The following is a 14734-nucleotide window of genomic DNA, read 5'->3' on the forward strand; positions in this document are numbered from 1 at the left end:
TGTTTGTTGCCCAGGCTGGAGTGCAATGGTGCGATCTCAGCTCACTGCCACCTCCGCCTCCTGGGTTCAAGCAATTCTCCTGCCTCAGCCTCCCAAGTAGCTGGGATTACAGGTGGCACCACCATGCCCAGCTAATTTTTGTACTTTTAGTGGAGACGGGGTTTCACCATGTTGGCGAGGCTGGTCTTGAACGCCTGACCTCAGGTGATCCACACACCTCGGCCTCCCAAAATGTTGGGATTATAGGCTTGAGCCCCCGCACTCCGCCTTAAGAGGAGTTTTGCAGAGATTTGAGGAGGCGGAGATTGAGGACTACAGAAACGGTTGGAAATTTGAGGAGGCGGAGATATAATAAAGTTCTGGTTAAGAACATAAGATTAAAAAATTCAAGGATGTGAATTACCTAACTGTCCAGAAGTGGTTGATTTTTTGGGCCAAGCATCAAAGGGCTCATTTATAAAAATCACATGTCCTGGTCGGGTGCAGTGGCTCATGCCTGTAATCCCAGCACTTTGGAAGGCCGAGGCGGGCGGCTCACGAGGTCAAGAGATCGAGACCATCCTGGCCAACATGGTGAAACCCCGTCTCCACTAAAAAATACAAAAATTAGCTAGGTGTGGTGGCGCGCGCCTGTAGTCCCAGCTACTCGGGAAGCTGAGGCAGGAGAATTGCTTGAACCTGGGAGGCGGAGGTTGCAGTGAGCCAAGATCGCGCCGCTGCACTCCAGCCTGGGGACAGAGCGAGACTCCGTCTCAAAAAAAAAAAAATTATGTTCTAATTTTCTAGGTTACAACGCTCAACGCTGCAGTCGCTCCGCCGTTACAGTTTAAAACCTCGAAGTCCCTACCACCCTCGCCTACTGTGCGTGCGCAGCGCGCGGCACTTCGGGCCCTGTAGTCTTGGACTGATCCCGCGGACCAGGGTGCCATGCGGCGGGTCGCCGCGCCTGCGCGGTGCGGGCGGCGGGCAGAGCAGAGTGCGAGGCTCTTTTGTTCGGTTGAGGGGAGGGCCCTTGGCCTGGGCCTGCGGTACGCCGCTCCAGTGAGGTGCTCCATTGCGGCCACCGGGCTTGCTGCCTTCCTGGGCGCCACTCCCCCGGCCGACCCGACACGACGCGCCAGCAGCGCAGCACCGATTCCTCTCCGGCTGTTAGGCGCTGCTCTGAGGTGAGGAGCCCGCTGGAGGCGGGAGAGCTGGGGGAGGGGGCACGGTGGCGGCGGCGGCGGGAGCCCTGCGTGGGGGCCCGCGCTTTCGAGGCAGAGGTTGGGGGCGGGGAGCGGGGAGCGCGCCCGGGTCCAGCGTCCTGTTTTTCCACTTCCCGCGCTGAGCTCTCCGCCTGGCGCTGAGGCGTCGTTGCCAGCTGCGAGAAGGATGGGGAGGGCGGGGCGCGAATCCTGAGCCAGAGACTGAAGCTCTTCAGGGTGGGCCGAGCAGTTGGGGACCGCTTTTCCGGGCCCGCGTAGTCCGGGACAATGCTGCTTGGGTTGGGTGGGCGTCTGGGGATAGGGCTGGAGAGAAAACACCTTACAAGATTGGGAAGGGGACAGGCTTGAGGCTTGGATAGGTGTGGGGAGGAGCTGACGACCGCGAGACCCGAGGTTTGTAACTGTAATCGGAGGACGCCGGGTCCCGCCGGGGCTGCCAGAGAAACCTGGCTTTGCAGGACTACGGAAGAGTAACTTGGAGTTAATTGGAAAGAGGGCCCTGGGCCGCACAAAGTGTGCCGATTGGTGGAGGAGATGGAATAAATTGGGAAGGGGGGCACGGAGGGGGAGGGGCAAGCGTTTGCTGGGCCTGGCTCTGGAGGGGGAGGAGCTGTTAGGATATGTAGGGCGGAGATCCGGAGAATATTTCTGTAAGGTGTGTAAGGGAAAAGGGGAAAGCAGGCCGCCCTTGCTTCCTGATGGGTCCTTTCAGTGGGGAGGCTGTAAAATAATACGTGAAGAAAGGATTGAATACGCTTTCTTCACTTTTCCAGGTTTCCTACTGCCTTTGCTCCATGATTCCTTTGGGGAGTTAAGTCCAAGTGCAGCTCTTGCTTTGATTCAAAGTTAGTTCCATAAGTTTTTGTCTGGGATCGTTACTGGTCTCACAAAGGTGATAAAATTGTAAAATGCGTAGGTGAGTTAACAGTTAAGGAATGGAGTGAGGTAGTGATGACATCGTGTAAGGTAGGAGAAATTGGGAGACAGGAAGAGCAAGTATGTGAGATTGTGAGATAATACTTGTTTAGTGGGCCCTTCTGTTTTTTAGCCAGGTTTTCCTTTTTGGAAACTTTGAATACAGAGTGAGCAGTATTTTACCTCTTTTCCAACTATTTAGATGAGGGTTTTTCGTGAATTGATGTTACATTTAGACTTGTGTTGGTTTAAGTCAGTTGAGGTGGAATTTACAAAAAGATAGCTATAATCTGTTATACTAGAACCTCTAGCCTAGGGTAAAGTAGCCTTCTCAGTTGTGTTAAGAATCACACCAGCAGTTTGGAAAAATTGTGAAAGGTCCAAGGCTTTGGAATAGATTCAGGAATACAATGGGGAAATTAATGCCGGTGTTCCTCCTTAGGTGCCTTACAGACTTTTATAGGAAAGTGGTGAGATTGAAAATCCCTTGTATTGAAACCAGTTGCACCTTAATGAAGCTTCAGGGCAGCGGAGGACCTGAAGTCATTTACGATTTTCCCTGTGGTAATATTTTTCTTCAATGGCTGCTGTTATTCTAAATTATTTTTCACTAAAAATGTAAATAATGGGGCCGGGGATGGTGGCTCACGCCTGTCATCCCAGTACTTTGAGAGGCTGAGGTGGGCAGATCACCTGATGTCAGGAGTTTGAGACCACCCTGGCCAACATGGTGAAACCCCGTGTCGACTAACAATACCAAAATTAGCCAGGTGTAGTGTGCACACACCTGTAGTCTCAGTTCTTCGGGTGGCGGAGGCAGGAAAATAGCTCGAACCTGAGGCAGAGGTTACAGTGAGATGAGATGGCACCACTGCACTCCAGCCTGGCAACAGAGGGAGACTGTCTCAAAAAAAAAAAAAAGAAATAGTTTTGAATGTAAATAGAAGCCTAGTGCTTATAGCTTCCATATTAAAGGAGACCAAGTAAGGTACCCTAGTCTTCTGCATTTTATAAACCATATCTCCAAAGAAAAGAAGCAATCACTCTTGTGCCCATTTTAAGGACTAGGAAAATGTTTCTTTTTGTTGTTCACACCATTTGAAAAGAATTCCTTAAATTTTGGCATACTCTAGTGGTTTATCTAGCAAAACCTCCCTTTTTAAAAAATATCCTGGCTGGGCACGGTGGCTCAAGCCTGTAATCCCAGCACTTTGGGAGGCTGAGGCGGGTGGATCACGAGGTCAAGAGATCGAGATCATCCTGGTCAACATGGTGAAACCCCGTCTCTACTAAAAATACAAAAAATTAGCTGGGCATGGTGACGCGTCCCTGTAATCCCAGCTACTCAGGAGGCTGAGGCAGGAGAATTGCCTGAACCCAGGAGGCAGAGGTTGCGGTGAGCCGAGATCGCGCCATTGCACTCCAGTCTGGGTAACAAGAGCGAAACTCCGTCTCAAAACAAACAAACAAAAAAATATCCTATCTGCGGTGGTATAAGAGATTTTCCATTAGATTTGGTAGATTTTCACTTCATAGGTTCTTTCCATAAAGAGTTTTTGGAGTAGAAGGCTAATTGCTAGTTTATGGACTCCCATAAAATGGGCCATACCTCTTGTTCATCAGTGCCTGCCACATAGTAGGCTGTTCAGATTGTTGATGCATGGGGGGGCGTTGAGATCCATTCTCAGAACTCTGTGTTAGCCAAATTAATGTGCATTTACATATTTAGTAGTTTGCTTGTCTTATTATCTGTGACATTTGGCAGAGTTAAACTGTTGTCTTTGGCATGCTTGTCTTAGCCTCAGTTTCTTTTTTGTTGTTGTTGTTGTTGTTTTTGTTTTTTTAGACAGGGTCTCACTCTGTTGCCAGGCTGGAGTGCAGTGGTGGTATCATGGCTAATTGCAGCCTCACAAGCAATCCTCCCACCACAGCCTCTTGAGTAGCTAGGACTACAGGCTCATGCCACCATGCATGGCTTCTTTTTTTGTAGAGACAGTCTCTGTTGCCCAGACTGATTAGCCTCAGTTTTGTACTCACTCTGGTACTAAATATAGTAGAAGTATACAGACTGTGCAGTTGGCCATTTTAAATACCTTAGGCCTCAGATTCTGGGTTTCATCAGCAAGCAAAATAGCTTGAATATATCTGTTTTAAAAGAATCTTGAAAAATCTTTGTGTCCTTTATATTGACCTGAGTAGTAATATACCAGTAGTGATGTCTGTTGAAAAACTGAATAGCACCTGGCGCAGTTGGCTCATGCCTATAATCCTAGCATTTTGGGAGGCCAAGGCGGGTGGACCACCTGAGGTCAGAAGTTTAAGACCAGCCTGGCCAACATGGCGAAACCCCGTCTCTACTAAAAATACAAAAAAAATGGCCGGGCACAGTGGCTCACACCTGTAATCCTAACACTTTGGGAGGCCAGGGCTGGCAGATCAGGAGGTCAAGAGATTGAGACCATCCTGGCCAACATAGTGAAACCCCGTCTCTACTAAAATACGAAAGTTAGCTGGATGTGTGGTGCATGCCTGTAGTCCCAGCTACTTGGGAAGCTTAGGTAGGAGAATTGCTTAAACCTGGGAGGCAGAGGTTGCAGTGAGCCAAGATTGCACCACTGCACTCCAGCCTGACACCAGGCAACAGAGCAAAACGCTGTCTAAAAAAATTAAAAATATAAACTGGGCATGGCGGTGGGTACCTGTAATCCCAGCTACTTGGGAGGCTGAGGTAGGAAAATCGCTAGAACCCTGGGGGGTGGAGGTTGCACTGAGCCAAGATCGCCCCATTGCACTCTAGCCTGGGCGACAGAATGAGACTGTCTCAAATAAAAAAATAAAAAACAGAAAAATTGTATAACCTTTCCAAGGTTAATTGGGGAAGTTACTCAAATATGGACAAAATTTAGATTCTGTCAGAATTTTTTTTTTTTTTGAGACGGAGTTTCGCTGTTGTTACCCAGACTGGAGTGCAATGGCACAATCTCAGCTCACCGCAACCTCCGCCTTCTGGGTTCAAGCAATTCTCCTGCCTCAGCCTCCCAAGTAGCTGGGACTACAGGTGCGCACCACCATGCCCAGCTAATTTTTGTATTTTTAGTAGAGACGGGGTTTCACCTCGTTGACCAGGATGGTCTCGGACCTCTTGATCCACCCGCCTCGGCCTCCCAGAGTGCTGGGATTATAGGCGTGAGCCACCGCGCCTGGCTGATTCTGTCAGTATTTGCATAGAATAATTTATATTAAATCTTTCCTGCCTTTAGCATTTATACTTTGATGACCAGAAGGGGGTGACATAATTTGTGAAATTATGCCTTTTAAAATAATAGTTGGCACTTTGAGGGTCTAACAGAACTGTGGTATTATTATTACTATTATTGTTATTGAGACAGAGTCTTACTCTGTCGCCCAAGCTGGAGTACAGTGGTGCGATCTCAGCTCACTGCCACCTCTTGCCTCCCAGGTTCAAGCCATCCTTCTACCTCAGCCTCCAGAGTAGCTGGGACTACAGGTGCCCACCATGATACCTGGCTACTTTTTGTATTTTTAGTGGAGATGAGGTCTTGCCATGTTGGCCGGGCTGGTCTTAAACTCCTGACCTCAGATGATCCACCCTCCTTGGCCTCCCAAAGTGCTAGTATTACAGGCGTGAGCTACCACGCCTGGCCTGTGGTATTAATTTTTAACTGACAAGTAAGAATATGGTGTATCCTCTTGGGGGTACAGTGTGGTGGATTTTTTTTTTCAGACGGAGTTTCACTCTTGTTGCTCAGGCTGGAGTGCAGTAGCGCAATCTCAGCTCACTGCAGCCTTTGCCTCCCAGGTTCAAGTGATTCTTCTGCCTCAGGCCTCCTGAGTAGCTGCGATTACAGGTGCCTGCCACTATGCCCAGCTGATTTTTTATATTTCTTTTTTAGGAAAGATGGGTTTCATCATGTTGGCCAGGTTGGTCTCCAACTCCTGACCTCAGGTGATCCACCCACCTCAGCCTCCCAAAGTGCAGGGATTACAGTGTGAGCCATCATGCCCAACCTGTGGTGGGGTTTTTTGAATTTTTTTTTTTTTTTGAGACGGAGTTTCGCTCTTGTTACCCAGGCTGGAGTGCAACCCGTCTCCTGGGTTCAAGCAGTTCTCCTGCCTCAGCCTCCCGAGTAGCTGGGACTACAGGTGCGTGCCACCATGCCCTGCTAATTTTTGTATTTTTAGTAGAGACAGGGTTTCACCATGTTGACCAGATTGGTCTTGATCTCTTGACCTCATGATCCACCCGTCTCGGCCTCCCAAAGTGCTGGGATTATAGGCGTGAGCCACCGTGCCTGGTGAGTTCTTTGAATTTTTATTTTTATTTTTCTTATATAAGTAGAGGCAGGGACTCACTATGTTGCCCAGGCTAGCTTCAAACTCCTGGCCTCAAGTAATCCTCCCACCTCAGCCTCCAAAAGCACTGGGATTACAGGCATGAGCCACTGCACCCAGCCCATTGTGGCGGGTTTTTGTGTGTGTGTGTTTGTTTTGAGATAGGTCTCTCTCTGTCACCCAGATTGGAGTGCAGTGGCATGATCTTGGCTCACTGCAACGTCTGCCTGACTGGTTCTGGTAATTCTCATGCCTTAGCCTCGCAAGTAGCTGGGATTACAGGCATGAACCACCACACCTGGCTAATTTTTATATTTTTAGTAGAAGACAGGGTTTCACCATGTTGGCCAGGCTGATCTGTAACTCCTGGCCTCAAGTGATTTACCCACCTTGGCTTCCCATAGTGCTGGGATTATAGGCGTGAGCCCCTGAGCCCATCCAGGAGCACACTTTTTTTTTTTTTCTCTTTGAGACAGAGTCTTGCTCTGTCTCCCAGGCTGGAGTATAGTGGCGTGATCTCAGCACATTGCATCCTAACCCCATTTTCTGGGTTCAGGCAATTCTCATACCTTAGTCTTCTGAGTAGCTGGGACTACAGGTGCACCATGCTGGCTAATATTTTTTTTTTTTTTTTTTTTTTTGCATTTTTAGAAGACACAGGGTTTCACCATGTTGCTGGGCTGGTCTCGAACTCCTGGCCTCAAGCGATCCACCCATCTCAGCCTCCCAAGTACTGAGATTATAGGTGTGAGCCACAGTGCCCAGCCCACACTGTTTTTTTTGGAGACAGAGTCTTTTTTTGTCTCCCAGGCTGGAGTGCAGTGACATGATCTTGGCTCACTGCAACCTCCAACTCCCAGGTTCAAGGGATTCTCCTGCCTCAGCCTCCCAAGTAACTGGGATTACAGGTGCATGCCATTTCACCTGGCTAATTTTTGTATTTTAACTATAATGGGGTTTCACCATGTTAGCCAGGCTGGTCTCGAACTCCTGACCACAAGTGATCCACCTGCCTTGGCCTCCCAAAGTGCTGGGATTACAACCGTGAGCCACTGCACCCTGCCAAGCCCACACTTCTTTTTTTTTTTTGAGACAGAGTTTTGCTCTTGTTGCACAGGCTGGAGTGCAATGGTGCAATCTTGGCTCACCACAATCTCCACCTCCCAGGTTCAAGCGATTCTCCTGCCTCAGCCTCCCGAGTTGCTGAGATTTAGACTTTCGTCCCCTCGCCCGGCTAATTTTGTGTTGTTAGTAAAGAGGGGGTTTCTCCATGTTGGTCAGGCTGGTCTTGAATGCCCAACCTCAGGTGATTTGACCACCTCAGACTCCCAGTGTGCTGGGATTACAGGCCACTGCACCCTGCCTAAGCCCACACTTGTTAATAGATGAGCAAAGCTATAGAGGAAACATAGGATGTGTTCAGGTTATGGCCCAGGTTATAGTCTTTGATGGGAATATAACTTTTGTGATGAAGCAGGGACATAATTAGTCTGGAATGGCTGGAACCAAAGAATGTGTTACACTGAGGACTTTGGCCTTTAAGTAGGAGGAAACCTGGTAGAAAATATTTCCTATTCTGTCAGTTCTAGCTCAAACTGGTTTATATGTGTCACATTGCTTTTGTTCACAGCAGTTTCTGAAGCCAAATTGCCCTACCATTCCACCTTTTCAAATGCTGGTAGAACCTGGTTTCAATCCCAGATTTTCAAAACCTTTCCTCATCACCCTAGCCAGTTCTTCCTCCAACTTCCTATAGTGCTTAAATGGCTACTTTGTTTTATTGCTTATACTGCTTTTGGTAATTATGTATGCTTGTCATTTTGGACTCTCACTTGAACTTGCATTGTTTACTTTTTTTTTTTTGTCTTTCAGACCTGTCTTCTCTGTTTTGTTTTGTTTTGGTTTGTTTTTTGAGAGGGAGTCACCCAGGCTGGAATGCAGTAGCATGATCTGGGCTCACTGCAACCTCTGCCTCCTGGGTTCAAGCGGTTCTCCCTGCTTGCACTGCCTAAGTAGCTGGGATTACAGGTGCCCGCCATCACACCCAACTAATTTTTGTTTTGTTTTGTTTTGTTTTGTTCTGAAACTGCATTTCCCTCTTGTTGTCCAGGCTGCAGTGCAATGACGTGATCTTGGCTCACTGTAACTCCTGCCTCCTGGATTCAAGCGATTCTCCTGCCTCAGCCTCCTGAGTAGCTGGAACTACAGGCGCCCACCACCACACCTGACTAATATTTGTATTTTTGGTAGAGATGGGGTTTCTCCATGTTGGTCAGGCTGGTCTCAAACTCCTGACCTCAGGTGATCCACCTGCCTTAGCCTCCTAAAGTGCTGGGATTATAGGCATGAGCCACTGTGCCCAGCAATTTTTGTATTTTTTTAGTAGAGATGGGGTTTCACCATGTTGGCCAGGCTGGTCTTGAACTCCTGAACTCAGGTGATCTGCCCACCTCAGTTTCCCAAAGTGCTGGGATTACAGGCATGAGCCATCCACCCAGCCTTGTCTGTATCTTACTATTGGGGAATTTGGGTTTTTCTTTGCTTCAGTAAGCCTTAGTTTCCTCATTTGTGAAATGGGCTTAATATGAGTGTTGCAAGAATTAAGTGACTTTATTTTATTTATTTATTTATTTATTTTTTGAGACGGAGTTTCGCTCTTGTTACCCAGGCTGGAGTGCAATGGCACGATCTCGGCTCACTGCAACCTCCGCCTCCTGGGTTCAGGCAATTCTCCTGCCTCAGCCTCCTGAGTAGCTGGGATTACAGGCATGCGCCACCATGCCCAGCTAATTTTTTGTATTTTTAGTAGAGACGGTGTTTCACCATGTTGACCAGGATGGTCTCGATCTCTTGACCTTGTGATCCACCCACCTCAGCCTCCCAAAGTGCTGGGATTACAGGCTTGAGCCACCCCATTAAGTGACTTTATATGCATTACTTGTTACCATTATGTTATTATTTGTCCTCAAGAGCTTCTGAAAAGCCTGTACTTATGTGTCTACATATTCCACCATTGTGATCAAATGGCCCCATTTGCCTGGATTTGAGGGGGGTCGTTGTGATGTGGTGGAACTTCCAGTGCTTTAACAAGGGTGAGTTGGTTATCACATAGTTCACTCAGGTTTTTAGTATTAATAAATACTTAATGATTTGATTTTTTTCTTCCTTTTTTTTTTTTTTTTTTTAAGACAAGGTCTCAGTCTGTCACTCAGGTTAGTGCAGTGGCATGATCACAGCTCACTGTTTTTTTTTTATTTAATTGACACCTGTAATCCTAGTACTTTGGGAGGCCAAGGCGGGCAGATCACCTGAGGTCAGGAGTTTGAGACCAGTTTGGCCAACATGGTGAAACCCTGTCTCTACTAAAAATATGAAAATTAGCTGGGCGTGGTGGCAGGCACCTGTAGTCCCAGCTATTTGGGAGGCTGAGGCAGGAGAATTGCTTGAACCTGGGAGGTGGAGGTTACAGTGAGCTGAGATCAAGCCACTGCAACTCCAGCCTGGATGACACAGCAAGACTCCATCTCAAAAAATAATTTTTTTTTTTTTTGTAACGGAGTTTCATTCTTTTTGTATTTTTACAACCAGTCCAGCCTAATTGAATCTTTATTTATTTTTAATTATTTTTTTTTTTTTATACAGAGACAGGGTTTCGCCATGTTGGCCAGGCTGGTTTCGAACTCCTGACCTCAGGTGATCTGCATGCCTCGGCCTCCCAAAATGCTGGGATTACAGGTGTGAGCCACTGTACCTGGCCTAATTAATTAATCTTTTAGAGGTGGAGTCTCACTGTGTTGCCCAGGCTGGTATCAAACTCGTGTCCTCAACCACCCCACAACCTCTGCCTTGGCCTCCCAAAGTGCTGGGATTACAGGTGTGAGCCACTGTGCCTAATTTTATTTTTTTATTTTTTGGTTTTGAGATGGAGTCTTGTTCAGTTGCCAGGCTGGATTGCAGTGGCATGATCTTGGCTCACTGCAGCTTCCACTCCTGGGTTTAAGTGATTCTCCTGCCTCAGCCTCCCAAGTAGCTGGTACCACAGGCATGTGCTACCACATACAGTTAATTTTTGTATTTTTAGTAGAGACAGTTTCACCATGTTGACCAGGATCTTCTCGATCCCCTAATTTCGTGATCTGTCAGCCTCAGCCTCCCAAAGTGCTGGGATTACAGGCGTGAGCCACCTCGCCCACCAATAGATTTTATTAAAAGCTAGAAGGTCTGGCTGGGCTCAGTGGCTCACCCCTATAATCCCAGCACATTAGGAGGCCAAGGCGAGTGGATCACCTGAGGTCAGGAGTTCGAGAGCAGTCTAGGTAAAACCCCATCTCTACTAAAAATTAAAAAATTTAGCCTGGCATGGTGGCACGCACCTGTAATCCCAGCTACTCATCAGGGCTGAGATAGAATTGCTTCAGCCCTGGAGGTGGAAGTTGTGAGCTGAGATCGCGCCACTTCACTCCAGCCTGGATGACAAGAGTGAAACTGCATCTCAAAAAAAAAAAAAAGCTAGAAGATCTGCAGTTATAAACTTTGATAGCCATTAATTGACTAGATCTTCAACCTAAACTAGAGGTAAAAGCATGGGAAAGAAAATGGAATGGTAAAAAGAACTAGATGAAAAAAGGAATGAAGTAAGCAGTGATATGCAAAATAATTGTCATCTTGTCCCTGCCTGTCATTCCGTCACTCTAGTCTCTTTCCACCTGGCCACATTTCTTTAACTCAGATAAAGCAAGCTCATTGTCACCAGGCTGGAGTGCAGTGCGATCTTGGCTCACTGCAGTCTCCACCTCCAGGGTTCAAGGGATTCTCCTGCCTCAGCCTTCTGAGTAGCTGGGATTGCAAGCACTCACCACCACACCCAGCTAAGTTTTGTATCTTTAGTAGAGACAGGGTTTCACCCTGTTGGCCCAGGCTGGTCTTGATCTCCTGACCTCGTGATCCGCCTGCCTCGGCCTCCCAAAGAGCTGGGATTGCAGGCATGAGCCACAGTGCCCAGCCACCTTAGGACTTTCAAACCAACTATACCCTAAACTTGGGAGTGCTTTTCTCATTTTGACTGAGTTGTCTCATTGTAGTTCAGGTTTCTGTTTAAATGTTATTCTAAAGAGATTTGCTTTGTAATATTTACCAGTTATATTTTCTTGTTTCTTGTCTGTGCCATGCTTTGCAAATACATGTGTGCAGACACTCAGTAGTGCTGACTCACTTGTCCACACTAGAATAATAAGATCTAAGAGAACAAGGATTTCGTCTGTCTTGTCCACCCGATTTTTCCAGCACCTCACACACGTTAGGTGCCCAGTAGATAATTGTTACAAGAATGAATACTATAGGAGCATGTTCATACAGAGTTAATCTAGTCTGGGGCTTCAGGGAAGGGCCTCTAACGAAGTGACATTTAAGCTAAGGAAATGGGTTAAGTGAAAAGTTGGGCAACGGGTAATTGTGATTGATAAAGCAACCTCCGCCTCCCAGGTTCAAGCAATTCTCCTGCCTCAGCCTCCTAAGTAGCTGGGATTACAGGCATTTGCCACCACGCCTAGCTAATTTTGTGTTTTTACCATGTTGATCAGGCTGGTCTCAAACTCCTGACCTCAGGTGATCCACCCACTTCAGCCTCCCAAAGTGCTTCAATTACAGGCATGAGCCACCATGGCCGGCCTCCTTTTGCCATTTGTTCCACAAACTTTGTGACTTTATTCTCCTTCCTTGGCCAGATAAATGGAAAAGCACAAGAAATTCTACACTTTAGGTATGTGTAATGTAATTTCTGTTTCTGGCAGCTCTTCTGTCTCAGTCCTCCAGAAATAAGATCTTGGTTTCTCTGTTTTGTAGTTCTTGGTTCATTGATAGTAGCCATATCTGGGTTCTTCTTGAGTGTTTTCTGGAACTGCTCTGTGTTTGGAGAAACTGAGTCATGAATTTCAATCATATCTATAGGAGAAAAATATTGTTTCTCATTGAGTTTTCTCAGTGCATTGGGTTTCAGAGAGCTATCCTTAGGCTTAAAACAAAGAAGCAGAGTGTAAGTGCAAATATATAAATAGATAATTAAAGCCAGGCGATCATAAAAGCTAACCTCTCAAGTTATCCCATGAGGGTCATTAAATCTGTTTTACAGATGAAGAAACTGAGTTATGCAGTAACTATATGTGACTACCTATAGGCATAAAGTTGAGAGGTAAGAGAAGTGAAAGATATTGGAGCCCAAGGCTTAGAATCATACCAGTTGTGTTTTGCTTGTTATTCTGATACTTGGTTAAACCAGACCACACAGGAACCGTAATCATGCTTCTGGTGCTCCTGTTACCTTTCTTCTGGTGAAAGGGACACTGAGGATCTTTTAAGCAGTGCTCTTCCAATTTCATTGCTGTACAACAAAGGTTTAGACTGCATGGTGTTGATGTGATATAGGGAAAGTTTTGTTTTCAAGGGCACCAGTTGTTACTTTCCTTACTGCTCCATTGTTATTCTAAATGTGATGGAGAAAATAAAATGTTTACCTGCATACTTGTTACTTCTCATAGTTTCTAGCCAACTATGAGAAGTCAGTTCTGTCTGCAGTAATGTGTGTAATTTCACGTGAGGAATATGGTTTCTGCCAATACTCTTATAGCAGTGCCTTTTATCCAAGAATGTTAATCAAAATTGCCTGTGGAGCTTTAAAAGATGCAGATGCCATGGTCAAAACAGCATTCTTCACAATAATAAAGAAAACAATACAGTGGAATACTATGGCAACTGTTAGGAATGGAGATCTTTATGGAATAATGTCAAAGACACATTGCATTGTATAAAAAGATAAACTGGTGCTTGCCTAGGCAGCACATGTACTAAAACTAGAACAACACTGAGAAGATTAGCATGGCCTCTGTGCAAGGATGACATGCAAATTCAAAAAGTAGTCCATATGTTTTTTTTTTTAATGAATGAGAGGTTCTTATGTTACTCAGGTTGGCCTTGAACTCATAGCCTTGCCTCCTCAAGCTCCAGGACAACTGGCCCGAGCCACCGCGGCTCCCCATTTTTTTTTTTTGAGGCGGAGTTTTGCTCTTGTTGCCCAGACTGGAGTGCAATGGCGCAATCTCAGCTCACCACAACCTCTGCCTCCTAGGTTTAAGCGATTCTTCTGCCTTAGCCTCCCAAGTAGCTGGGATTACAGGCATGTACCACCATGCCCAGCTAATTTTTTGTATTTATAGTAGAGATGGGGTTTCTTCATGTTGGTCAGGCTGATCTCGAACTCCCAACCTCAGGTGATCTGCCGGCCTTGACCTCCCAAAGTGCTGAGATTACAGGTGTGTGTGAGCCACTGCACCTGGCCCTGACCAACATTTTATTTTACTTTTATTTTTTGATACAGAGTCTCTCTCTGTCGCCAGGCTGGAAGTTCAGTTGCACGATCTTGGCTCACTGCAACCTCCGCCTTCTGGGTTCAAGAAGGCTACTCCACCATGTCCAGCTGAGCTGAGTTTTGTATTTTTAGTAGAGACATGGGGTTTCACCACGTTGGCCAGTATAGTCTCAATCTCTTGACCTCGTGATCCACCCACCTTGGCCCTCCAAAGCGCTGGGATTACAGGTGTGGGCCACCGCGGCTGGCCTCCTGGGTTCAAGCAATTCTCCGCCTCAGCCTCCCGAGTAGCTGGGACTACAGGTGCACACCACCATGCCCAGCTAATTTTTGTATTTTTAATTGAGACGTGGTTTCACCTCGTTGACCAGGATGATCTTGATCTCTTGACCTCGTGATCTACCCGCCTCGGCCTCCCAAAGTGCTGGGGATTACAGGCTTGAGCCACCGCGCCCGGCCTATAATTTGTTTTTTTCAAACTGGCAAGAAATCAGAATCGTGGAAGTAGCTAGCATAGCACTTCATAGTTCACATTTATAGTGGCAGCCAAGAGCTTTGCCCACACTGGCTTCTCGAAGCCTTCTCATACCCTTTCACAGTACAAACTATTTAAAAACAAAATGAAATGCCTAAGCCTGTGTCTGTTAATGTTACTATCTCCTGCAGTCAAGTAGCATTATTCCTTTACATTTTTCAGCTCCTCAGGGGTGGAGGGTGGGTGAGGAAAACACAACAGTACTCTTTCTCTTAAAAGAGATGTGAATTAATTACTCTTGATTGAGATTTACACTATTCCTGGATTCATCTGGGCACTAAAAACAAATTTGGGGTTTTTTTGTTTTGTTTTTAGTTGAGACAGTCTTGTTCTATCACCTAGGCTGCAGTGCAGTGGCACAATTTT

At 46.6% G+C, this 14734-nt stretch overlaps 1 protein-coding gene and 1 non-coding gene across 2 annotated transcripts in view; both read left to right on the forward strand.

The window, feature by feature from the left end:
* The first annotated feature begins 955 nt into the window (after positions 1-955).
* Positions 956-14734, forward strand: part of CBX1 (chromobox 1) — a 30324-nt gene continuing 16545 nt past the window's right edge. Inside the window, exon 1 of the mRNA XM_002748485.6 lies at positions 956-1166. The gene's annotated coding sequence lies outside the window, so the exon portion shown is untranslated. The remainder of the gene's footprint in view (positions 1167-14734) is intronic.
* On the forward strand, positions 13289-13395 carry LOC118154236 (U6 spliceosomal RNA). The gene has a single exon (XR_004744126.1). It is a non-coding gene; the product is annotated as a U6 spliceosomal RNA (small nuclear RNA).

This window comes from Callithrix jacchus, chromosome 5 (genome assembly GCF_049354715.1).
Source record: "Callithrix jacchus isolate 240 chromosome 5, calJac240_pri, whole genome shotgun sequence".
Lineage (NCBI taxonomy): Eukaryota > Metazoa > Chordata > Mammalia > Primates > Cebidae > Callithrix > Callithrix jacchus.